General features: G+C 37.7%; 1 protein-coding gene and 1 long non-coding RNA gene across 2 annotated transcripts in view; both read left to right on the top strand.

Annotated features, from left to right (window-relative positions):
• The window catches only part of CEP135 (centrosomal protein 135), a 70,402-nt gene extending 64,815 nt beyond the window's left edge, over positions 1–5,587 (top strand). Inside the window, exon 26 of the mRNA XM_043604498.1 lies at positions 4,041–5,587. The gene's annotated coding sequence lies outside the window, so the exon portion shown is untranslated. The remainder of the gene's footprint in view (positions 1–4,040) is intronic.
• Positions 5,588–16,045: 10,458 nt separating this feature from the next.
• Positions 16,046–26,746, top strand: LOC122497439. Its single transcript, XR_006301112.1, has 2 exons — positions 16,046–16,173; positions 26,589–26,746. It is a non-coding gene; the product is annotated as an uncharacterized LOC122497439 (long non-coding RNA).
• The last annotated feature ends 637 nt before the right edge of the window (positions 26,747–27,383 follow it).

The raw sequence follows: 27,383 nt of genomic DNA, 5'->3' as shown, positions 1-27,383 counted from the left end.
CAGAAGTAACTATTCTGCCTATTAAAAACATAGATTTCTTTTGCCTGTTTTTGGACACTTCTTAAACAAAATCTTACATTTCTGGCTTGTTTTCCTCCACAGTACATCTGTGAGATTCATTCGTACTGGTGTGTGTTCTTGTAGGTTGTTCAGTCTTGTTGCTGCATAGTATTACATTGCATGAACTCCCCACAGTCCATTTACCCATTTTATTGTTGATGGGCATTTGGTAATTTCCAGTTTGGGCTATTGTAGAGTTAACGATGAACATTCTATTCTAGTACCTGTGTGTTGGTGACCAGATGTGTGCATTTCTTTTGAGTATACACGTAGGAGTGAAGTTGTTGGGTCACTGGACATGCATATGTTCAAGCTTGAGTAGACAGAGAAAAGTGGTTGTAAAGAGGTAGGATACATTTAACAGAAGAAGGGTCAAAGGGATGTGCTGATTCATTGGAGATGGGAATGAATGGGAAAGAAGTCCTGCAGGACCAGGGCTTGAAAGGTAGGTTGACCGCAAAATGCAGGCTTGCTGACAGAAATAGTAAAGTCATTCTTTTTTAAAAATATGCATTTCTTTGCCTTATTTTAAGTAGAAGCATATAGAAGATAATTAAGCATTTCCTCAATGACTCAGAATTCTCATTATGAACATTAATTATGTAGTGTGTTTTGACATACTGATCCGCCAGGTTTTATTGGTATTTGTAGGGCATAGGTTTAAATGAGTCCTGATTGCTGTACTTTTCTTTTGTGTGTGTTTGTTTGACTAAAACATGCATTTTCCTCTTTCACTTTGAGGACTACTTCTCAGTGCTGGCTACAATCACTGTGTCCTCACAACTTCTAAGCTGCTGCATTAATTTGAATGTGATTAGATGGAGGTTCAGCTTCTCGTTATAAAGCCTTGTAACAGTTGTGACACATACATTTTCTCATACTGGATTCACAGCTGCATTTTAGACCAGAGATTGGTAAACTAAGGTCTGTGGGCCAAATCCACTCCACTGCCAATTTTTGTAAATCTAGCATAGCCACACCTGTTTGTTTACACATTGTCTAAGACTGCTTTCCTACAGAGGTGGAATTGAGTAGTTGTGACAGAGACCCCGTGGCCCACAAATCTAAAATATTTACTACCTGGCTTTTCACACTATGTAGCCTCTGGAAAACTCTGCTGTGTACCTGTGAGAGAATAAGAGTGAAAAAAACAAATAATTCTTTGGTTTTATGAAAATAGGCTTTACCTTATAGATGCTCAAAAAAGGTCTTGGAGACTCCAGAGATATCCATATTATACTTTCAGAACCACTGATTTAGAACATGCTGGATTTAGCAATCTCTAAAGCTGTGATTATTTAGAAAACCTTCTGTTTTGTTTGTTTTAAACTTTTTTTTTAAAATAATCTCTATGTCCAACATGCAGCTCAAACTCACAACCCTGAGATCAACAGTCACATGCTCCACCAAGTGAGCCAGCCAGACCCCCCAAATTAGAACACTTTTTAATTGTGATAAAATATATGTAACATGAACTTTGCTATCTTAACTGTTTTTAAAGTGTGCAACTCAGTGGCATTAAATTCATAATGTTGTACAACCAAAACCACTATTTCCAAAATTTTTTCATCACTCCAGACAGAAACTCTATATCCTTTAGGCCATAATTCTTCAGTCCCCTGTCTACCTCCCCAGGCCCTGAAAGTCTCTAATCTACTTTTCTGTCTCTTGCCCATTCTAGCTTTTCATATAAGTGAAATCATACTGTATTTGTCCTTTTGTGTCAGGCTCATTTTACTTAGCATAATGTTTTCAGGACTCATATGTTGACACAATTTGTTTGTTTTTTTATGCTTGAATAATACTCCTTTGTGTGTTTATGCCACATTTTGTTTGTCCACTCATCAGTTGATGGACACCTGGGTCGTTTTCACCTTCTAGCTATTGTGAATAATGCTGCTGTGAACATTGGTGTTCAAGTACCTGTTTTCAAATCTTCTGGGAGTAACTAAGAGTAGAGTTTCTGGGTCATATAGTAATTCTGTGTTTAACTACTACATCCTCAGCGAGAAAACATAAAATATAAAAATATAAAGAAGGACACCAAAATCACTTAAAAAAAATTTTTTTTAACCTTTATTCATCTTAGAGAGAGAGAGAGAGAGAGAGAGCGTGAGTGGGGGAGGAATAGAGAGAGAGGGAGACACAGAATCTGAAACAGGCTCCATCCAGGCTCTGAGCTGTCAGCACAGAGCCCAATGCGGGACCCGAACTCACTGACTGCGAGATCATGACCTGAGCCGAAGTCAGACGCTTAACCGACTGAACCACCCAGGTGCCCCCCCAAATCAGTTTTTTAAACGTTTTTTTTCTATTGTGGTAAAATATACATAACATCAAATTTATCATTCTAACTATTTTTAAGTCCACATTTCTCTGACAATTAGTACATTCACATTATTGTGAAAAAATAATGTCCTTCATCCATCTCCAGAACTTTTTTATCTTCCTCAACTGAAACTCTACCCATGAAATAAACATTAACTCCCAGTCTCCCCTCCCCACAGCTCCTGGCAACTGCCATTACAATTTCTGTCTCTGTGAATTTGACTACTCTGTTTAACTCATATAATTGGAACTATACAGTGTTTGTCCTTGTGACTTACAGTGCTTTCAGGGTTCATCCATATTGGAGCATGTGTCAGAATTTCTTTCTTTTTTGGTGCTAAACAATATTCCACTGTATGAATATACCATTTATGAGTTGGTAGATACTTGGGTTCCTCCTATCTCTTGGCTGTTGTGAAAATGTATGTTCAAGTCAAAATCACTTTTAATCCTATAACCCAGAGAAAATATCAATTAGCATTTTGGTATATACTTCCTTCTTGTTTGATTTGTAATAAATATACACACACATTCATAGCCATACATATATAATTGTAATAGAGATCATACTCAAAATAATTTTTTATCCTATCTTATATTTTGTTTTGTTCTGTTCTTTGGGGTTTTTCCCCTTAATAAATTGTTGAGAGCATCTAATCATTAAAAGTATTTTCAAAATGCCATTTTATTCTTTTTATTTTTCTTTTCTTTTTTTTTTTTTTCTTTCTCCTTTCCTTTCTCCTTTTCTTTCCTTCTGCCAGGAGATAGTATTTACATTTGGAATTTTACAAGAGATGATTTATTTTTTGTTTTATTTTTTAAGTAATCACTATGCCCAATGTGGGGCCTGAAACCAGGACCCCAAGATCAAGAACCACATGCTCCACTAAATGGATCCAGCCATGTGCTCCTCAAAAATGCCATTTTAAAATAGTTATCAGGTGCCTGGGTGGCTCAGTCAGTTGAGCGTCCAACTTTGGCTCAGGTCATGATCTCACAGTTCATGGGTTTGAGCCCCGCATGGGACTCTGGGCTGACAGCTCAGAGCCTGGAGCCTGCTTGAGATTCTGTGTCTCCTCTCTCTCTGCCTTTCCCCAGCTTGTGCTGTCTCTCTCTGTCTCAAAAATAAACATTAAACATTTTTTTTAATTTAAATAAATAAAATAGTTATCAGTTCATCACATGTTTCCATTGTGGAATTTTTCATATTTTAGTGTGTGTGTGTGTGTGTGTGTGTGTGTGTGTTTTAATTGGGGTGGTGATTAGATAGCACATAAGGTAAAAAATATTTGTCCATAATATGCTGTTTTAAGACTCAGACACAATTTACAGTACTTGTACATTAACTTAGACATCATATTATTCCTCATTTTGAGTGATTTTTCTCAGTTAACATCCTGTGTTACCCCTTTCTTTTCACTCTGTATCATTCATTTAGTCCTCATATGCTTTGATGTGCTTGGGTGATCTGAGGGGAATATATTTTGAAGTATAGAGCTGTTAACTATAACTTGATTATGGGCAAAGGCTTTATTAGAGATTATAATTTTGGTTAAAACTGAAAACAGTCTCTTAGTTTTTTGTGAATTTATCAAGTAATTTTTGTTTATCATTTTTCTCTTAACTCCCCTTTCCTGTCCCCCCTTTTTCAGAATGGTGGCTTTCAATGAGTTACCTCTGTGGATTTTTTAAAGGACAGAACAGTAATGAAATATTTGAAGTACTTGTTCTTGAAAATCATGAACATTGACACAAATTCTACCTCTGTCAACTTTTATTTAAATCAGTGAATATTTATATAAAAATTTTGGTTTAAAAGAGCCATATCTATGTGTATATTTTTATATATATGACAGAACAAAATAGGTATTAATAGTGCTAATGTTATATCTATATTTATATTATTCCTCACTTAAATTGCTCCTCAAAGTGTGTGTTTATACTGTGAATTAATATAATGTATTGTTCACATTATGCTTTAATAATCTTTTTCATAATGAGCCATATGTGTATATAAATATTCTTACAATACTTATTTTCAAAGTGTTTTCAGTTTTCATGCCTGTGTTTATAACCCATATCTTTAATACATTCATATAGGATTATCAATCTTGATGCTGTGCTGTCATGCTTTTTCTTCTAAATGTAAAATTGTTCACCAATTTGCTGTCTATCATCAAGGGTAATATATTCAGGTCTATTTTCACAATAGCAGAGGTCTTGATAAAATAATAATTGCCGTATATCATTTGTTATTGTCAACTTGAAGAACTGTGATGGGAAAGATACATTTATATATTATATGCAATATTTTATTATTTTGGTTATCACATGGACTCTTCACTTAATACAAATTCTATCAAAATCAAACTAAAAGCCACATTCAGAATTTTGTAAAACAATAGAACAGAAATTTGGGACACTTTTTCAGTAAATAAAATTCCTCCCTGTATTAAGAAAAAAATTCAGACCATAAAAGTATATGGGGTAAATATAGTAAAAGATTTTGTTAAAATGCCAGTATACATTCAATAATACCAGTTTTTGCTTCTAAACTTGTATGTTGTAATTTATTAGTCTTACAGAATAGTATGTAAACACTGAACTGTGGCATGTAAATAGAAAACAACTTTTTACAATTATTTTTCAAGGTTGTAGTTTTAAGGAATTTAGATATATCTAAATATGTATATATATACACACATTAATAAAAGAACAGAAGTACAAAATAGAATGTCAGATTCAAAAACTAATCGTGTTTGAACCATACACATTTGGAGAAAATCCTTTTCTTGGTAGGTTTCATTATGATTGAAAAAGAAGAACTTAAGAATGAACATAAGAAAGTGGAAGACCAGTTGGTTATGATACAGTTTGTTTCCTCTTGTGGTTTTAACACAGTGGAATTTGTGTATGTGTGTTTGTGTGTACCTGGGGTTGGGCATTGCTCTTTTCTAAAACTAATATGCCTTATATGTCTGGGATATGGTATATGCCATTTGCAATAATTCACTGTGTATTTGAGTGTGATGTGGTTTATTTTTCTACCATATTTGTAATTTTATGTATTCCATCTCCTTTGTGTGAATTCATATAGCAAAATACAAGAGAAATGGGACTAATTTGCAATGTCATATGGAAAATCTTTTAATAAATATATGTAAATAAAATAAAAAATATTCCCACCTTTTCTCCCAAAGCAATAGCAAAGCCTATTTTATTAAATATTTTATTTTTAATGTTTTTCGTAATTTAAAAATGTGTAGCTTGCCATAATTGTTTTCTTAACCATGTTACTACAATTTTCCTAAATTAGTTTTATCTTAAAATACTGAATGTTCTCACCATTTGTAGATGTTTTTAATTTGTTTTAAAATTTTTTAAATTACGCTTGACATAGATTTTCCATTAAACTTTCCAGTCAATTTATTTTCTCTTACAAATAGTTTTTTCTTAAATTTTAGCAATAATCTTAACTCTAAAATTAACAATTCAAACTTTATCATGGTAGGATTTGGGTAAATCCTTGTACTTAATGTGTGAGATACTTTTTTTTTAATGGTTTTGATTTATTTCTAGTTCAAGAAATGAAGTCAAAGTTTCTGTTTGAAATCCATGTACAAAATGATTGAACAGGCTTGTGTGTTTACATTTTTCTTTCATATGCTCTGTGTTGAGAACCTTAACTACATTGACTATGCCACCTGCCACATCACCTTATTGCAACTTACCACACATCTGATCTCCCCCTCTCCCCAGTTCTTAGAAGATTTACTGTCTTTTATTCTATCATCAGTCTTTTTAATTTCACTATCTTGGAACAGTGGTTATTGACCAGGCCTGCATTGGTGTTACCTGGACAGTTTTAATGAAAAACTGATTTCTGAACCCTACACTTGTCCAAATAAATCAGAATCTCTGGGAATTAGGTGTGGGCATTTTAATTTTTAATTTTAGGTTCTCTAGATGATTCTAATGTGTAGCGGATTTAAAGTGTTAATTTAGAAACTGATCCACCAAACTGACCTACTAATGGGACTCAACCTGTAGCTTGAAAACACTGCTGTAGATCTTATCATTACCTCCAAAAACCTCAGCTTCTAGCATGCTACTCACACCTCTTTCTAGGTCACTCAGTCATGCCTAACCAATCCTTTGACTCAACTAGGATCTCCAGACAATTGATTCTCTCCCCTATTCTTTGTCTATAAGTCCCTCACTTTCCTCTATCTTGCATAGGCTTCATTTTCTTTGCATATACATTAATTCTCTTGTCCCTCTAAACTGAAAACTCAAATCTTGTTTGTATCCAACTACTTCAACTATGCTGCATCTGTACCTAAGCAGCTGAACAGGGATAGAGAAAAAACCAGCCATGCTGGTTCCAATTTCACTTGAAATTTATGACCCTGAAAATCAAGGGCCCACAGCATTGTGTGAGGATCCTATACATTTTCCTGGTCAATTCACACTTAACCTCTCCCCAACAAGCATTTCACACCTCTTTATTCAGACCTTCAATCCCTCTCTTTCTTGCTCTCAGGTTGTTTCTTCTTTCATTGAGAAAATGGAAACACTAGGGAAACTTTCTCACCCTTCAAATCTATTAACAATATATCTGTATCCGTAGAACTTCCTTCCCTCTTATAACATGAACCATCTCTACCGTCTAGCTATTTTATCTAGTTATAACCATTCTTTCTACTAGTCAAAAGATTCTATAATTAACACCACATTTCCTGAGTCATTTTTGCTCACTTGGCTTGTTCCCACTTGCATGCATACCTCCCATGCATGAGAGAAAGAACGTGAGCAGGGGAGGGGCAGAAGGAGGAGAGAGAATCAAGCACACTCCACATCCAACACGGAGCCTGAAGTGGGGCTCAACACAGGGCTCAATCTCATGACCGTGAGATCATGACCTGCACCGAAATCCAGAGTCAGATGCTTAACTGACTGAGTCACCCAGGCATCCTTTTAATTTCCCATTTTTAAACCCTGCCAGACCTGACCATTCCATTTTTTTTACACCCTGTAGAACAAAAAATCCTTAACAAGTGTTAATCTATACTCACTTCATCACCACCTTTCCTTCTTGAACAATCCCAATGATGCTTTATTCGCATTACTCCAAACCATTTTTTGTCAAGGTACCAACTTCCATGTGTTCTTTATTTCCTTTTTCACACTTAATATTTCTTGTTAGTGCTTTTTGTTATATTTTGTTCTTATTTGATACTGCTGCTATCTTCCTTTGAGGAAGGATTCGATACAGACATAGCTTTAAACTAAGTGCATTTGAAGATGAGATTAAGGACTTCTTCCGGAAGGCATCAGAAAAAGAGATTGAATGTGTAAAAGAAAAGCAGTATGGAGGGTATGTGTAGGAATGCCAAGATCCAGGTAATACTGAGCCTCACAAGAGAGAAATATTAGGAGTGCAAAAAATATTTTAAGGAATAATGGAGATAAATGTCACCAAATCAAAGGATACAGTCTGAGGTCTTTATTAAAAGGGCTCAGAAAGGGGAGCCTAGGTGGCTCTGTCAGTTAAGCGTCCAACTTAAGCGCCTAGATCATAATCTCCTGGTTCGTGAGTTCGAGCCCCACGTCTGGCTCTGTACTGACAGCTCAGAGCTTGGAGCCTGCTTCAGATTCTGTGTCTCCCCTTCTCTCTCTGCTCTTCTCCTACTCATGCTTACTCTCTCGCTCACTTGCTCTCTCAAAAATAAATAAACATTAAAAAAATAAGTGGGCTCAGAAAAAGCCAAGTAGAAAGGAAGGGGAAAACCCACATCTAGACACAATATTAAAGACAAGGGAAGAGGGGCACCTGGCTGGCTCAGTTGGTAGAGCATGCGACTCTTGATCTCAGGTTTGTGAGTTTAAGCCTCACATTAGGTGTAGAGACTACTTAAAATTTTTTGCAGTGCCTGGGTGGCTCAGTCATTTAAGTGTCCAACTCGTGATTTCAGCTCAGGTCATGATCTCATGATTCATGGGCGCAGCCCCAAGCTGGGTTCCATGCTGACAGCACAGAGCCTGTTTGGGATTCTCTCTCTCTCTCTCTCTCTCTCTCTCTCTCTCTCTCTCCCCCCCTCTCTCTCCTCCCCCACCCCCCCGCCCCTTTCATGCTTACACACACACTCTTTCTCAAAAATAAACTTAAAAAAATAATAAAATCTTTTGAGGCACCTGAGTAGCTCAATCAATTGTGTCTGTCTTGAATTGGTCTCAGGTCATGATCCCAGAGTCATGGGATCAAGCCCTGCATCGAGCTCCATGCTGAGCATGGAGCTTGCTTAAGATTCTCTCTCTCTGTCCCAGCCCCCCCCCCACACTCTCTCTCTCTCTCTCTCTCTCTCTCTCTCTCTCTCTCTCTGTCTCTCAAGTTAAAAACAATTTTTTAATAAATAAAGACAAGGAAACAAATTTTAAAAGGCTCAGAGAGAAACAGGTCACCTGAAAAGGAACAAGGATCAAAAATTTACATCTCTTATGGACTGAATGTGCCCCCCCGCCCCGCCGACACCAAATTCCTATGTGAAAACCCTACTCCCCAATGTAATGATGTTAGGAGGTAGGGTCTTTGGGAGGTAATTAAGTCATGAGGGTGAAGCCCTAGTGAATGGGATTAGTGCCCTTGTTAAAACTAACCTCACAGAGCTCTCTCACCCTCTCTGACATGTGAGGACACAACAAGAAGTTGGTAGTGTACAACCCCAAAGAACCCAACTGTGTTGACACCTTCATCTTGAACATCCAGCCTCCAGAACTGTGAGGAGTAAATTTCAATTTTTTTATAAGCTACCCAGTCTATGGCATATTGCAATAGCAATCCAAACAGACTAAGACAGCATGAAATTTCTCAATAGCTACACTAGAGCCAAGCATCACATATTATTTTTAGAATTCTGAAAGAAAATAATTTTGAAACTTTTAACTAGCTGTTGAAACACTTTTGGAGGAAGGAATCAATTAGAGAAGTAAGTATAGGAGATACTGCAAGAGATTTGTGAATTAATCAAATATTTTAGTACAGTCTATTATGTTAATAAAAAGAGAAGGAAGGGGGTGGGAGGAAGGAAGGATGGAAGGAAGGAAGGAAAGAAGGAAGGAAGAAAGGAGAAAAGGGAGGGAGGGAATCTATAAAAATTCAGACCAAAATTTCTAGGATCTGGATAATACCAACATGCTAGATAGGAAGAAGAAAGACAATAAAAACATGAGAAAAGGTAAAATATTTGTGTTTTTTAAAAAGATTTTCAATATTTATTTTTGAGAGAGAGGATGTGGCACGAGTGGGGGAGGGGCAGAAAGAGAGGGAGACACAGAATCAGAAGCAGGCTCCAGGCTCTGAGCTGTCAGCACAGAGCCCAATGCGGGGCTTGAACTCACGAGCTGTGAGATCATGACCTGAGCCAAAGTCGGAAGCTCAGCTGACTGAGCCACCCAGGCACCCCAAACATTTGTGTTATTGGGAGAAGATACAAATACTGAAATCAACAGGGAGAAACAACACAGCTATGAGTCAAAAGCAACTGTCATAATGATATAATACTAAAACACTTTTCTAGAACTTTATTTTCCTGGGCACTATTCTGAGAATTTTACATGTGTTACCTCGTTTAATTCCCACAGTAATCATATTCTTTATTCTCATAGATGAGGACACAGGCAACACTTGCTTGTGGACATATTACTAGTAATGGTGAATTCACTTTTAGACAATTTTTAAAGTGATTTAATATTTAAACCAGCAGAAGAAAACATGATCTCTATAGAAAGTATATTAGAAAATTTGAAAGATAGCAGGAGTAAATCTTTATGTAAGAGTAGCCAAAATAAATGTAAGTGGATAAAATTCTTCAATTAAATGGCAGAGTCAGATTGGATCTTAAAAAACATTATGTCAGGGGCACCTGAATGGCTCAGGTGGTTAAGCATCCGACTCTGGCTCAGGTCATAATCTCACTGTGAGTTCAAGCCCTGCATTGGGCTCTGTGTTGACAGCTCAAAGCCTGGATCAGGCTTCGGATTTTGTGTCTCAGCCTCTCCCTGCCTTTCCCTCACTCACGATCTGTCTCTCTCTCTCTCTCTCTCTCTCTCTCTCAAAAATAAATAAACATTAAAAAATTTTTAAAAAGAACCAGAATGTCAGCCACAAGAGAGATAAATTTAAAATAAAAAAATACATAGAAAATGTGAAAATAAAAGGAAAAGATTCATCAGGCAAATGGGAACCAAGAGAAAACTAGAGTACTAATCTTATCTGACTAGATAGAATTCTAGGGAAAAGAAAAAAAGACAAAAGCAAGGTGTTATAGACTGGTGAACAAGAAGAACAATAGAACATAAATGTATAGCCATTTCAAACGTACAGCTGTATGTGTATATATATATATATATATATACACATATATAAAAGTTCGCATCCAACAAGCAAAATACACATTTTCTTCAAGCACATCTCTCATATTTAAAAATAGAGCATATGTTAGCCCTTAAAGGATGCCTCAAATTCAAAAGGATTAAATCATATAAATCATTTCTCTGATCATGTTGCATAAGATTAGAAAATAATAGGGAGGAGTTAAGATGGCAGAGCAGCATGGAGACCCTGAGCTTGTCTTGTCCCTGAAATGCAGCTAGATCAGTACCAAACCATTTTGAACACTTAGGAAATTGATCTGGGGATTAACTCAATGATCTGAATAATTTGAGCCACAGATCTCGGCAGGTACTCAGTGAGAGAGGTGAACTAGGGGAGAGAGAAAAGCCATGGAGGGTAGACAGCCGTTTTTACAGAAAGAGGACAGAGAAAGAGGTGCATCAGGATCATGCAAGAAAAGCCTTCCTCCGGAAAGTAGCTGGAGAGAAAGAGAAAGAATGAAAACACTCGCAGGGGACTGAACAAGAACTCTGTTTCCCAAAACCATTGACAGAGAAAAAGGAAAGGGTTTCAATACCACCAGGATTCTATAAACAGTGGAGTGCAGAGTCTGAAGTTTCAGAGTTTAGTGCCTGGCAGTGCTCTGGTGGGGAGTAGGGCAAATCCTCAGGAACAAGCAGCAGGGTCTGAGGGATTTCTGTGCCACATGGAGAGAAGCAGTTTCCCTACTTGGAGTGCATCTGGTAGAGGCCATACAGCCTCCCCACAGGCAAAGGACCCAGCAGACCCAGGAGAGAAGACATGTTTGCTGGTATTGGGACAAAGATGTCAGAATGTGGTAAAACCTAGCAACGGCTGTGTGTTGTGATTTGCCATAATCTCTGAACCTCTACTACTGCATGATTCCACAAACATTTTCTGGGGCAAGCTGGCACCCAGCGATTGCTCAGCGAGACCCTCCCCCAGAAAGTCGGTGTGGGTCCAGGCCACAGGGGTTTCTGAAGTGTAGGGTTTTGGAACAAAACGTCATCTGAGATAAAACTCTGGAGGGAGGTACCATCTGGCAGACTGATGGCTTGGACACAGACAGGGTAGAGGCAGGGAGCGGATGGAGGCCTGAGACAAAGGAGGGGTGCTTGATCAATGGTCAGGGAGTGACAAAGTTCCTGTGCTAGAGACTAGGGAACTGGATGAAGCCATTTCCACCTCTGCTGTACATGCACACATGCACACTGATCCACCCCAGTAAGTTAAGCAGTTCCACCTAGTGGAGAAGGGAGCCTCACACCAAGTCCTTCCCAACTATGCCCTACAAGCACATTCCAAAGAAGAACAGAACAAGTCACTCCACCTGTTTAGTGTATGGACTATAGAGTGTTTCATAGTTTCGGTTAGGGGAAACTGTATATAACTTCATTCAGGTTACATTCCATTTGTTGGTTCAACTTATTTGTTGGTTTTCTTTGCTTATGTTTTTGCTTAAATGGTTTTCTTTTTCTTTCTTTCTTTCTCTTTCTTGGATACAGAAAGAGAAATTGTTTTGACTTTATTTTTTATTTTTAAGAAATTTTTATTTTATTTCAATTTCTTTATTTTATTTTATTCTATTTTATTATATAATTTTTTTAATTTTTAAATTTTTCTTAACTTTTTTTCCCCTTTCCTTTCCCTTTTTTCTCTGTTCTATCAAGCTTCTTTCAACAAGCAGAATGAAGCACACCTAGGTCCTAGCTTCCTTTATTTGATATTTTGTTTTGTTTTTAATTTTTTTTTAATTTTTTAACGTTTATTTATTTTTGAGACAGAGAGAGACAGAGCATGAACTGTGGAGGGTTAGAGAGAGGGAGACACAGAATCCGAAACAGGCTCCAGGCTCTAAGCTGTCAGCACAGAGCCCGACGCGGGGCTCAAATCCACGGACGGCGAAATCATGACCCAAGCCGAAGTCGGCCACTTAACCGACTGAGCCACCCAGGCGCCCCTGTTTTTAATTTTTTAATTTTAATTTTTAATTTTATTAACTTTTTTCTTCCTCCAGAGTGACAAAATGAAGGAATTCACCCCAAAAGAAAGAACAGGAAGAAATGTCAGCCAGGGACTTAATCAACACAGACATAAGTAAGATGTCTGAACTAGAATTTAGAATCATGATAATAAGAATGCTAGCTGGGGTTGAAAAAAAGCATAGAATACACCAGAGAATCTTTCTGCAGAGATAAAAGAAATAAAATCTAGTCAGGCTGAAATTAAGAAATGCTATAACTGAGATGCAATCTCGAATGGATGCCATGATGGCAAGGATGGATGAAGCAGAGAAGCAAATCAGCAATATAGAAGGTAAAATTATGGAAAATAATGAAGCAGAAAAAAAGAGGGAAACAAAGGCAAAAGATCACAGTACAAGACTTAAAGAACTCAGTGATTTATTAAAAAGGAGTAACATTCGAATCATAGCAGTCCCAGAAGATAAAGAGAGAAAGGGGCAGAAGGTTTATGTGAGCAAATTATAGCAGAAAACTTTTCTAATCTGGTCAAGGATAAAGACATCAAAATCCAAGAAGCACACAGAACTCCCATTAGATTTAACAAAATCGACCATCACCAATACATATCATAGTCAAATTCTCAAAATACACAGAAAGGAAAGAATTATGAAAGCAGCAAGGGAATAGAAGTCCTTGGACTATAAGGGAAGACAGATCAGGTTCCCAGCAGACCTATCCACAGAAACATGGCAAAGAGAAAGGAGTGAAAGGATATATTCAACGTGCTGAATCAGAAAAATATGTGGCCATGAATTCTTTATCCAGCAAGGCTGTCATTCAAAATAGAAGGAGAGATCAAGAGTTTCTCAGACAAACACAATCTAAAGGAAGTCATGACCACTAAACCCTGCAAGAAATTTTAAGGGGGACTTTTTGAGTGGTGAAAAGATAAAACAAAACAAAAAGACCAAATGCAACAAAGACTAGAAAGGACCAGAGAAAATCACCAGAAACACCAACTCTACAAGCAACACAATGGCACTAAATTTGTACCTTTCAGTACTTACTCTAAATGTAAATGGACTAAATGCTCCAATCAAAAGACATAGGGTATCAGAATGGATAAGAAAACAAGACCCATCTATATGCTACTTACAAAAGACTAATATTAGACCTAAAGACACCTGCAGATTGAAAGTAAGGGGATGGAAAACCATATATCATGCTAATAGTCGTCAAAAGAAAGCTGCAGTAGACATACTTATATCAGACAAACTAGATTTTAAAATACTGTAACAGATGAAGAAGGGCGTTATATCATAATTAAGGGGTGTATCCACCAAGAAGATATAACAATTGTAAATATTTATGCCTCCAACGTGAAAGCACCCAAATATATAAGCCAATTAATCACAAACATAGAGAAACTCATTGATAATAATATCATAATAGTAGGGGATTTCAATATCCCACTTACAACAATGGACAGATCATGCAAAAAGAAAATCAAGAAGGAAACAATGGCTTTGAATGATACACTGAACTGGATGGACTTAACAGATATATTCAGAATATTTCATCCTAAAGAGAAGAATACACATTCTTCTTGAGTGCACATGAAATATTCTCCAGAATAGATCACATACTGGGTCACAAATCATACCTCCACAAGTACAAAAAGATCAAGATCATACCCTGTATATTTTCATACACAGTGCTATGAAACTCAAAATCAACCACAAGAAAAAATTTGGAAAGACCATGAGTACTTGGAGATTAAAGAACATCCTACTAAAAAACGAATGGGCTAACCAAGAAGTTAAAGAGAACAGTAAATAGTACATGGAAGCCAAAGAAAATGAAAACACGGCAATCCAAAATCTCTGGGATGCAGCAAAGGCGGTCATAAGAGGGAAGTATACAGCCTTCCAGGCCTTCCTAAAGAAGGAAGAAAGGTCTCAAATACACAACCTAACCTTACACCTAAAAGAGCTGGGAAAAGCATAGAAAATAAAGCCCAAAACCAGCAGAAGAAGGGAAATTATAAAGATTAGAGCAGAAATCAATGATATTGAAAACAACAACAACAGTAGAACAGACCAATGAAGCCAGGAGCTTTGAAATAATTAACAAAATTGATAAACCCCTAGCCAGTTTGATCAAAAAGAAAAAGGAAAGGACCCAATAAATAAAACCACAAATGAAAGAGGAGAGATCACAATCACCACCACAGAAATACAAACAAATAAGAGAATATTATGAGCAATTATATGCCAACAAATTGGGCAATCTGGAAGAAATGGACAAATTCCTAGAAACATATAAACTACCAGAACTGAAATGGGAAGAAATAGACAATTTGAATAGACCCGTAACCAGCAAAGAAATTGAATCAGTAATCAAGAATCTCCCAACAAACAAGAGTCTAGGGTGGATGACTTTCCAGGGGAATTCTACCAAACATTTAAAGAAGAGCTAACACCTATTCTTTTGAAGCTGTTCCCAAAAAAATAGGAATGGAAGGAAAACTTCTAAACTCATTCTATGAGGCCAACATTACCTTAATTCCAAAACACAACAAAGACCCCACTAAAAAGGAGAACTATAGACCAATCCAAAATCTATAAAGAACTTATCAAACTCAACACCCAAAAAACAAATAATCCAGTGAAGAAATGGGCAAAAGACATGAATAGACACTTTTTTCCAAAGAAGACATCCAGATGGGTAACAGGCACATGAAAAGATGCTCAACATCACTCATCATCAGGGAAATACAAATTAAAACCACAATGAGATACCACCTCACACCTGTCAGAATGGCTAACATTAACAACTCAAGCAACGACAGATGTTGGCAAGGATGCAGAGTAAGAGGAACTTTTTTGCACTGCTAGTGGGAATGCAAACTGGTGCAGCCACTCTGGAAAACAGTATGGAGTTTCCTCAAAAAAATTAAAAATAGAACTACCCTACGACCCAGAAATTGCACTACTAGGTATTCAAAGGATACAGGAGTGCTGTTTTGAAGGGGCATGTGCACTCCAATGCTTATAGCAGCACTATCAACAATAGCCAAAGTGTGGAAAGAGCCCAAATGTCCATTAATTGATGAATGGATAAAGAAGATGTGGTATATATATCAGTGGAATATTATTTGGTGATCAAAAAGAATGAAATCTTGCCATTTGCAACAACATGGATGGAACTTGAGGGTATTACGCTAAGTGAAATAAGTCAGTCTGAGAAAGACAAGTATATGATTTCACTCATATGTGGAATTTAAGAAACAAAATAGATGAACATAGGGGAAGGGAAGAAAAAATAAGATAAAAACAGAGAGGGTGACAAACCATAAGAAACTCTTAAATACAGAGAACAACCTGGGGGTTGCTGCTGGGGTGTTGGGTATGGGGATAAGCTGGTTGAGCAATGGGCACTTGTTGGGATGAGCACTGGGTGTATAAGTCACTAAATTTTATTCCTGGAATCATTATTACACTATATGTTAACTAATTTGGATTTAAGTTTTTCAACGTTTATTTATTTTTGGGACAGAGAGAGACAGAGCATGAACGGGGGAGGGGCAGAGAGAGAGGGGGAGACAGAATCGGAAACAGGCTCCAGGCTCTGAGCCATCAGCCCAGAGCCTGACGCGGGGCTCGAACTCCCGGACCTCGAGATCGTGACCTGGCTGAAGTCGGATGCTTAACCGACTGCGCCACTCAGGCGCCCCAAGTTTTTAAAAATTAAATTAAAAAAGAAATAATAGAAAATAATAAAAGGATAGGAAAAACTTCATTGTATTTGGAAACTAAAAATTATCCTTCTAAATTATCCTTTAATAAAGATGAAAATCGTAAGATGAAATAATTTAGACTGATAAATAAACCACTAGAATCAAAACTGTGGGACACAGCTGAAGTAGGAGTAGAGGGAAACTATAACTTTAAATATGTTAATCAAGAAATAAGAGATTGGTAAAAAGCAATAGCAACCCTTACTCTCTGCGCCTTCTCAAAATAACAGCTAAATAAGGATGGATAGAAAACAATGCGTTAGAGAACAGTAATGTCAACTGCAAAAGTTGAGATTAACAAGCCAAGAGTTGAATCTATAAAAGGACTGATTAATAGGGGCGCCTGGGTGGCGCAGTCGGTTGGGCGTCCGACTTCAGCCAGGTCACGATCTCGCGCTCCGTGAGTTCGAGCCCCGCGTGGGGCTCTGGGCTGATGGCTCAGAGCCTGGAGCCTGTTTCCGATTCTGTGTCTCCCTCTCTCTCTGCCCCTCCCCCGTTCATGCTCTGTCTCTCTCTGTCCCCAAAATAAATAAACGTTAAAAAAAAAAAATTTAAAAGGACTGATTAATAAACTTTATTTGAAATAAAACTTACCAAGAAAAATACACAAAAATCAAAACAAAAGGGAAAAATAATTACAAATACATCAGGTCCAAGAAAATAAAAGAATGAAGAATGGTTATATGCTAATATAATGCATGAAATTAGTGCATGAAAATTTAAAAAAAGCTGAAATTTGGTACAAGAAATAACATAGAGCTCAACTAGAACAATATGTGTTAAAGAAATTGAAAGATAGTCAAATATAAGTGTGTGGGATCATATTTTTCCTTAATTATTAGCTAATAAGCTAACATATCCCAGTTTACTAGATGCTGGTAGAAAATAGGAGACTCCTGGGTCAGAGACTGAGGCCTTTATTACTCACAGCACAGCAAGCAGCATAAGCATCATGTCTGATCTGGTTCTCCTTAACCCCCCAAACACCAAGGGGAAAGTGTGGCGGGGCCCAGATGAATACCAACATGCAGAGGTTCATGTCACAGCCTAGGAACACTAAGTTTAGGGAATCCGTTTCCTTGATAACAAGCAATAAGTAATCCTGCTCTTTGTCCCAGAAGGAGACATTGCCACACCCCTCCATGTTGCTCACTGCAAACACAATGCTCACTGCAAACAAAATACTGAAAAATGTCCTGGGTAAAGATCAGTTAGGGCCTTGCATTCTTGGCATACCCACTACAAGAATATACAGGGATATTCAGAGTCCATGGCAGCCTCTCCCAAAAATAATCTACACCTTGACCCAATATCTTCTTGGCCAACCTTAAGTTCTTATATAAGCGTGCCACTCCATGGCCACACTGCTTAATCTGACCAAAAGAGGCTGGGACCAGAACTGTTCAATTTGTCTCATAAAGTATTAGTTAAGGCTAATATCAATAAGATTCTAGGCAGCAGGAAGATGCTGACCAGCAGTACTGACCTCAACCATGCTTCCCAGGATTATACACACAGCTGATTCTGAGTAAATATGGGCATCAGTGGGTGTTATTTTAGACATCCAGGATGTAGTCTGAAGTCAATCTGTTATTCATTATGAGTCCTGCAATGTAGACTGATCTGCTAATCTCTGGTAATATTGTTAATGGGGCAATAGATGAGCCAAAAAGCAACCCTCATCCACAATAGAGAGATAGGCTGTGGCCATCTCTCCCCCCTACAGACAACCCAAAGAGTCACTTAGTCACTCTAGTTTAGGGGTTCTTTTGAAACTTGATTTAGATCATCATTACACTGGTTTGTTTAAGAAACATGAGCTATGTCACTGAGTAGTTGCAGCCTTGATAGGCATACATAAGTGGCTCAGCAGTCAGGAGAAGCCTATGAATTTGTAGCAATCAGATTTTTAAAAGATTGTACTAAAAAAAAAAGATTGTGCCTATCTGTGCGTTTGTACATATACAAGGCAGAGTCCATGTTTGAGAGTGGCCACTGATGGCAATTAGGCATGACAAAATGGCTCAAGAGCAGCCATGCCCACATGAATGTTTATGTTCTCATAGCACATGGACAGGGATGACAGATATAGAAGCAGGTTAGATTGCCAGCCACTGCAGTTTCTTGATTCAGGCAGACCATATGATTTTTTTGCCAGGCTGCAATGTAGGTTCTTTGTAGGGGACAAAGAAAGCATTCATTGCTATTGGTTTGGGCTCCGCTCAAAGAATGCTGATTTGTGAATTAGCTGATGTAGAGGACCAAATAGAACGCCCAGTAGAGGCACACACTATCTCCTGTTCCCCAAAAGTCCCACAAGATGCTCAACCTCCTTTTTGTTGGGCCGTGGCTGGAGATACAGCCAGAAGAATTGAACATTGTGAATCTGCCCATACAGTCCCAAGAAACTTTAGTTGGCAAACAGTCCTCTGAATTTTGTTGAGAGTTATCAGCCAGCCCTGCCAGTGCTAAGTGTGAGTGTCTGGGGCCTTGAAATGGAAACTTCTGACTTGCCAACCAACAGGATATCATCTTCAGGGTAAAAACTTTGAAATCAGAAGTAGAGGCACGCATGCTAACTCCTGGCTCACCGTCTAGTGACAAATGGCAGTGAGTTTGTCCCACAAGCATGGCTACTTTCTGCTCTTCCTGGATGGAGCTAATCCCCTCTGACACAAGATGGGAATATAAACATATAACACCTCAATTCCTACTATTCATGCAAGCAACAACAGTGCATTGAATTAGTCCAACAAGTCCTACCAGTAAAGTCATATTAGCTTCTGGTCCCCATTCAGAACCCTGTCCAAATACCATCAGTTAAATCTGAGCATTCTTGGACCAGGTAGGATGGTGACTTGGATGTCTATACCCAAAAGGAGCCGTAGGAATTTGAGTCCCTTCCTTCCCTGAAGTTCCTCAGTATATTTGTACAGAGTGTGTATGGCCTTCAGTCTTCCATGGGAACAGGGAGATCTTGACCCAATCATTTGCTCCCTTAAAGTAGCAGGACATTCCTGAGGTCAGGAAAGAGAAGGAAGGAGAGATCAGAGGGCACAGAAGGAGAGACTAGCTCTCCTCAGAAAGCAAAGCTTTGTGCTGATTTTTACTTTCAAGTGGCTGATGGTGGCCCAGGCTCAACAAAACCAAAATTCTGTACCCTTTCTGCTGACATCATTGATTTCAGCTTTAGAGATCTCTTGATCTAGCAGCCATAGTCATACTGCCTTTTATCTGGGGCCCCCACAGGCTTGCATCTCCTATCCTACCCGAAGAGAACACCATTCAGACAATTTGTCTCAAACCCACCTCTCATTGCTCAGATTCTAAATATTCATGAACAGGACTGAATAAAATACTGTAGGAGTGTTGCGGACTATTGGGTGAGAACATTCACCACCAGTTTCTGTGTAATCTTCCTATATCCCCTAACCTCATCCTTTCTCTTCCACATCTGTCAGCAGCCTATCCTTGTTGCCCAAACTGTAAAGAACTGTGAGTGGTCTGAGATTTTTCACCTATTCCAACCTGGCAGGTTAGCCTGTCACAGGTTCTTCAGTGCCAGCAGAAGATACGAGACTTCTGGATCAGAGACAAAGCTCTTTATTACTGCACACACAGTGGGCAACATGTGTTTTACACCAATTCCTCACGTCCCCAAATCCCACGGGGATCACACAAGTAGGCGTAGATGGATGCTGCACACAGAGTGGGTTTATATCACAGCTGAGAAACCAGAAATTAAGAAACTTCCATATTTTATAAGCAGCTTCAAGCAAACCTGCCCAACCTTTCCCCGGGGAAAGGGAGGAGGGGAGACATTATCTTTTTATATTGGACAGCAAACAAATCTGTCCCCCTGGGCTAGAGTGACACTATCTATGCCCTCCAAAGCTAGACAAACATTTTTGAAAGATAGTCCAGAGCAAAAACTGTCAGGGCCTCTGTTCTAAAATGGCAGAATAAGAGCTTAGTTGGGAGTGGAAAATAACTCCCAATACTTGTAATGTTAATTTCTTTTATTGTGGTAAAATATATATACAACTTACCACAGTAACAATTTTTTTAAGTTTATTTATTGATTTTGAGAGAGAGAATGTGAGTGAGGGAGGGGCAGAGAGAGAGGGAGAGAGAGTCTCAAGCAGGTTCCATGCTGTAAGCACAGAGCCAGATGCAGGGTTCAATCTCATGAACTGCAAGATCATGACCTGAGCCAAAATCAAGAGTTGGATGGTTAACTGACTGACTTCGGCACCTAGGCGCCCCCTACCATATTAACAATTTTTAAGTGTATAATTCGAACTGTGTTATTATTTTTAATGCACTGCTGGTTTTGATTTTCTAGTATTTTATTCAGATCTTTTATCTGTGCCTGTCAGTGGGACTGACCCATAGTCATCTTTTGTGTGAAAGCAGCACTGTCTAGTTTGATGTCATAATTATGTCGGCCTCCTAGAATAAGTTATGAAATGTCTCTTTTCCCATGCTCTGGAATCCTGTGCATTACATGGGAATTGATGCCTCCTTAAAAGTTTGTTAGAGCTGACTCATGAAATCACCTGGGTAGACATCTATTTTTGAGGAAAACATTTGACCACCTTTTCAATTTCTTCAACAAATATGGATCTATTCAGATATTCTCCCCTTTCTCAAGTCAGTTTTGATAATTCAGTTTTTCAGAAACATCTATTTTATATAGAGTTTTCAAAAATCTGTACCTTAGTAATGTCTCTTTTCTTGTACAGTGTTTCTTTTTCTGTGTGTCTCTTCACTGATTGACCAGACACTGGCCAATTTTTCCCTAAGAATCAACTTTCTATTTTATTGATCAAATCTACTATTTGATTTGTTTTCTATTTCATTGACTTCTCTTTTCATTCCTTCCTTCTTTCTGCTTTTTTATTTTTATTTGTTTTCATTTTTGAGTTATATGCTTAGTTTATTTTTAATCTTTCTTATTTTCTAACATATTAATTAAAAGCTACAAAATTTCCTCTGAGAACCTCTGGCTGTATCCCAACAGGTGTTTTGTCATTATTTGTCATTGCTTTCTAGATAAATTCCAATTTCAGTTCTGGATTATTTCTTAACTGAGGTCATTATATAACTTATCATCCAAATTGGGACACTTTTGACAATGAAATATAAAGATTATATCAGAACAATAAGTATAAGTCAGGACTGTTCTGGGTGAACTGGAAAATATGGTCACCCTATTTTTAACATAGGACTTGTTTATTTAAAAAAATTTTTTTTAATGTTTATTTATTTTTGAGAAGGGGAGAGAGAGACAGAGTGTGACGGGGGGAGGAGCAGAGAGAGAGGGAAGCACAGAATCTGAAGCAGGCTCCAGGCTCTGAGCTGTCAGCACAGAGCCTGAGGCAGGGTTTGAACCATGAACCATGAGATCATGGCCAGAACCGAAGTCAGAAGCTCAACAGACTGAGCCACTCAGGTGCCCCAACACAGGTCTTATTTAAAAGGAAATATTAACTTTTTCACATAGGTATTACAAATTTCCATTATATTGAGTTTTTTTAAAAAATGGTTATTTATTTTTGAGAGAGAGAGAGTGAGGGAGGGGCAGAGAGAGAGGGAGACAGAGAATCCCAAGCAGGCTCCACACCATCAGTGCAGAGCTCCATGTAGGACTCTATCTCATGAGCCGTGAGATCATGACCTGAGCCAAAAACAAGAGTTGGATGCTTAACCGACTGAGCCACCCAGATGCCCCCATTTTATTGAATTTTGATCAAAGAATCCTGTCTGCATGGATTTTGTTTTTTGAAATTTATTGAGGTTTCATTTTTTTGGCCTAAAACTTGGTTAGTTTTTGTGATTGTTCCCAATAGTTTTGTACAGAATGTATTTTTTTTTAATTTAATGCTTATTTTATTTTTGAGAGAGAGAGAGAGAGAGAGCATGAGCAGGGAAGGGCAGAGAGAGAGGGAGTCACAGAATCCCAAGCAGGCTCCAGGCTCTGAGCTGTTAGCACGGAGCCTGACATGGGGCTCAAACTCAGGAACCCGTGATATCATGACCTGAGCTGAAGTTGGATGCTTAACCGACTGAACCACCCAGGTGCCCCAGAATACATTACTTTCTGTTTGTCTAGGACACAATACCTGTTATCTTTTGGATCAAGCTTGTTAATTCTGTATGGTTACCTGTTATCTTTTGGATCAAGCTTGTTAATTCTGTATGGTTATTGTTGTGTGATTTGTGAATTTCTAAGAAAAGTTAAAAGTCTCCCACTATAAGAGCAAATTTTTAACTTTTCCTTTTTTCTCAGTTTTTGGATTAAATAATTCAAAAGCTCTATTGTTTGATATGTAAAGTTTCAGGACTGTTGTGTTTTTTTGTTGGCTTGTACCTTTTTGTAATTTTTTACTTTCTTGGCTTGTACCTTTTAGCATTTGATAACTTTTATCTTGACATCTCTTTTATCAGGTATTAATATTGCTACAGCTTTATTGAAATATAATTTATATTTATTCATACAATTCATCCATTTAAATTGTATGATTTAATGATTTTTATTATATTCACAGAATTCTGCAACCATTACCACAATAAATTTTAGAACATTTTCATCATCCCCAAAAGAAACCTCATACTAAGAGCTACTCACCATTTTCCCCCAACTTTCTTCCTCCAACCATGAAGCTACTACTGTCTCTATAGATACATTTGCCTGTCTGGACATTTGGTATAAATAGAATCATACAATATGTGGTCTTTATGTCTGGCTTCTTTTTCTTAGCATAAGATTTCCAAGGTTCACCCATACAGTGTGATTTATCAATATTTCATTTCTTTTTATTGCCAAATAGTATTCCACTGTATGGATAATAACACATTTTTGTTCAATTCATTCATCAGTTGATGGATATTTGGATTGTTTCCACTTTTTGGCCATTATAAGTAATGCTACTGTAAACATTCATGTACATGTTTTGCACTGACATGTTTTCATTTCTCTTGAGTATATACCTTGGAGTAGAATTCTGGGTCACATGATAACTTCATATTCAACATTTTAAGGAACTGCCAATTGTTTCCTAAAGTGGCTGCACCATTTCACAACATTACTAGCAATGTATAAGTGTTCTAATTATTCTACATTCTCACCAACACATGTTCTTATCTAGCGGGTATTTCATTGTGATTTTGATTTGTGTATCCCTGATAGTTAATGGTGTTACTCATCTTTTCCTTTGCTTACTGGCTATTTGTGTATCTATTTAGATCCTTTGCTCATTAAAATTTTTTTTAATGTTTATTCATTTTTGAGAGACACAGAGACAAAGTGCAAGCAGGGCAGGGGCAGAGAGAGAGGGAGACACAGCATCTGAAGCAGGCTTCAGGCTTTGAGCTGTCAGCACACAGACAGACACGGGGCTCAAACCCACAAACCACGAGTTCATGACATGAGCTGAGGTCGGATGCTTAATTGACTGAGCCACCCAGGCACCCCAGTCCTTTGCCTTTTTAATTATTGAGTTGTATAAGTTCTTTATATGTTCTGTATACAAGTCATATACAAATACAAACACATATACATATGTATATGTATACAAATGTATATGTATACAAATACAAATACATATACAAATCATATGTATCAGACATATGATTTTCAAATATATTTTTTTCATTCTGTGGGTCATATTTTCACTCTCTCGCTGGTATCATTTCAAAGGTTTTTAATTTTGATGTAGTTTACTTTTATTTATTTTTTGTTATTGTTGCTTGTGCGTTTGGGTGTCATCTAAGAAACCATTGTCTAACTCAAGGATGTAAAGATTTACTCTTATGTTTTCATCTAAGAGTTTTATAGTTTTAGCCCTTTCCTTTAGATCTATGATCCATTTTGAATTAATTTTTGTAAGTGGTGTGAGATAGTTGTTCAGCTTCATCCTTTTGCATCTGGATATCCAGTTGTCCCACATGCTTTTTTTTTTAATTAGTATTTACCTACTATACCTTCCTGTTCCTTTACTTTTACATATCATCATAACTTTGTAATTTAGATGTTTGCTATGTGAGATTCAACAGTAATCCCCATTTCACAGATTTGATGAAGTGTTTGAAGTTTGAATGACAGACCCATGCATAGAGGCAGGAAATAGGCACAATAGATAGGATAGGTGTTCTGATTTCTCACCTCAACCCGGAAGCTATTTTCTGACTTCTGAACCATTTAAAATTTTTTAAAATGTTTATTTATTATTGAGAGACAGAGAGACACAGAGCGTGAGCAGGGGAGGGGTAGAGAGAGGGGAGACACAGAATCTGAACTAGGCTCCAGGCTCTGAGCTGTCAACACAGAGCTCGACAAGGGGCTTGAATTCATCAACTGTGAGATCATGACCTGAGCAGAGTCGGTTGCCCAACCAACTGAGCCACCCAGGCACCCCTCTGAGCCATCTAAATAAGTCCATCTCACTCACATTGAATTCTAAATATTCACAACAGCGCATCCCCTGAAGTGGTCAGGAAGGAATTACTAACCTTATTCCTGTTTAATGGAAACTTTCAAAATGATGGTATACTTCAGTTTTTTCATTTTGGAGGTCAAGGCTATTGGGAAGATCCAACAGGGCTCTAAAAAAGTCACAAGGACAGTTAAGATCCTCCCACACCACAATATTTCTACTACTTTAGTTTTTTCCTATCTTTTTTTCTTTATTTATTATCCAAATGACTTTTATTTGCATAACTGCTTTTTGTCCCACTCAGCTTATTAGTCTCTTCACTCAGTGAAAGACTTTGTTATGGTACTTCTTTACTGAGCACTAAGAAAATTTGATGTTAATGTACATGGAAAGGGTTGATAAGCAAACATGATGGAGTATAGAATCAAGAGGCTTTGGAAGTCAATCGTCTTAACTTAGGGGTTCTTAACCTTGGTGCTATTGACATTTTGGACTAGATAAATCTTGATTGTGGGGGCTGTCCTGTGCATTGTAGGAGGCTTAGCTGCATCCCTGGCCTCTCCCCACTAGGTTCTGGCAACCAAAAATGTCTCCAGACACTGCCAATGTCTCCTAGAGGGCAAAATTACTCACATCCAAGAATTACTGATTTAACCATATAATCTCTTTTGCACATCCTTTCCATAACCTCTAATATAGCAGTTAAGTGGTTAAATGTTTAAAAATTTCCAAATGTTCTGCATCTTTTGTATTGTATTAGGGTCTCTGAAAATCTATGTCTTAACCGACAGGCAGCTATTTCAAAAGTGGAAGAGTGGGCTAATACTTGGTTTGATGTGTCACGATATTATTAGCCCCATATGTACGAACTATGATTTTCAAACAATATGTTTGAAAAGTGAGGGAACCACCCTGGAATACAGTATGGAGGTTCCTCAAAAAGTTAAATATAGAACTACCTTATGACTCAGCTATTGCACTACTAGGTATTTACCCAAAGGATACAAAAATATTGATTCTGGGGCACCTGGGTGGCTCACTCAGTTGGGCGTCCAACTCGAGCTCAGGTCATGATCTCACGGTCTGTGAGTTTGAGCCCTGCATCGGGCTCTGTGCCAATAGCTCAGAGCCTGGAGCCTGCTTAGATTCTGTGCCTCCCTCTCTGCCCCTTGCCTGCTCCCACACTGTCTCTCAAAAATAAAGACATTAAAAAATTAAAAAAAAATACCGATTCTAAGGGGCACATGCACCCGATATTTATAGCAGTGCCATCAACAATTGCCAAATTATGGAAAGAGCCTAAATGTCCATCAACTGATGAATAAAGAAGATGTGGTAAATACATATAATATTACTCAGCCATCAAAAAGAGTGAAATCTTGCCATTTGCAATGACATAGATGGAGCTAGAGTGTATTATGCTAAGTGAAATAAATCAGAGGAAGACAAATACCATATGATTTCACTCATGTAGATTTTAAGAAACAAAACAGTTGGACATAGGGGGAGGAAGAAAAAAAGAGGGAGAGGCAAAGTATAAAAGACTATTAACTACAGAGAACAAACTGAAGATTGCTGAATGGGAGGTGCATGGGGGATGGGCTAAATGGGTGATAGGAGGGCACTTGTCATGAGCATTGGGTGTTATAGGTAGGTGATGAATCACTTAAATTCTACTCCGGAAACCAACATTACACTATATGTTAACTAACTAGAATTTAAACAGAAACTTGAAACAAAAGAATACTGAGGGAAAAAACAGCATCTGTCAAAAGTGGTGCCATGATAGCTTCTGATTTCTGAGGCCATGAGACACAAAGTCCAACTGGAAAGTTCTATCGTGAGCATAAATTCTCTAGAACTCTTTCAATATTTGAAGGCTGTATAATTTGGGTAACTTTCCCTGTAAAATTAAAAGACAGTAGATCTACACTTGGCTTATGTAAATATGAATTTTTATAGATTATGTTTTCAGGTAGTTGGCGAGACTAAGTATGTCTAGGAAAAGACCTCAGTTATATGTCCAGCACAAATTTTTGGCTGAGAACTCCTAGTGCTCTTTGATCAAATTGGATTTTTTTTTATTCCAGTTTAGTTAACAGTGTTAGTTTCAGGTGTACACTATGGTGATCCTCAAATCAGAAGAAACTTGCTGAGTCCTTTGTAAAATTCTTCATTATGTTTATTTGGAATTAAGCAGGCATCATTTGGAATATGCAAACATTGAACAACTGAGTGAAACCTATATTCACAAAAATACACAACTATATTTCATGCTGGTAATTAAAAAGTTTAGAAAAAACCAGTCGATAAAGCAACATGCAGATTTATTCTTCAAAGCTATGCACATACATTACAATCAATAGTCCTGTTTTTGGCAT

This window comes from Prionailurus bengalensis, chromosome B1, assembly GCF_016509475.1.
Source record: "Prionailurus bengalensis isolate Pbe53 chromosome B1, Fcat_Pben_1.1_paternal_pri, whole genome shotgun sequence".
NCBI lineage: Eukaryota > Metazoa > Chordata > Mammalia > Carnivora > Felidae > Prionailurus > Prionailurus bengalensis.
The sequence above is the reverse complement of the archived record's forward strand: the minus strand, read 5'-3'. Positions and strand labels throughout refer to the sequence as shown.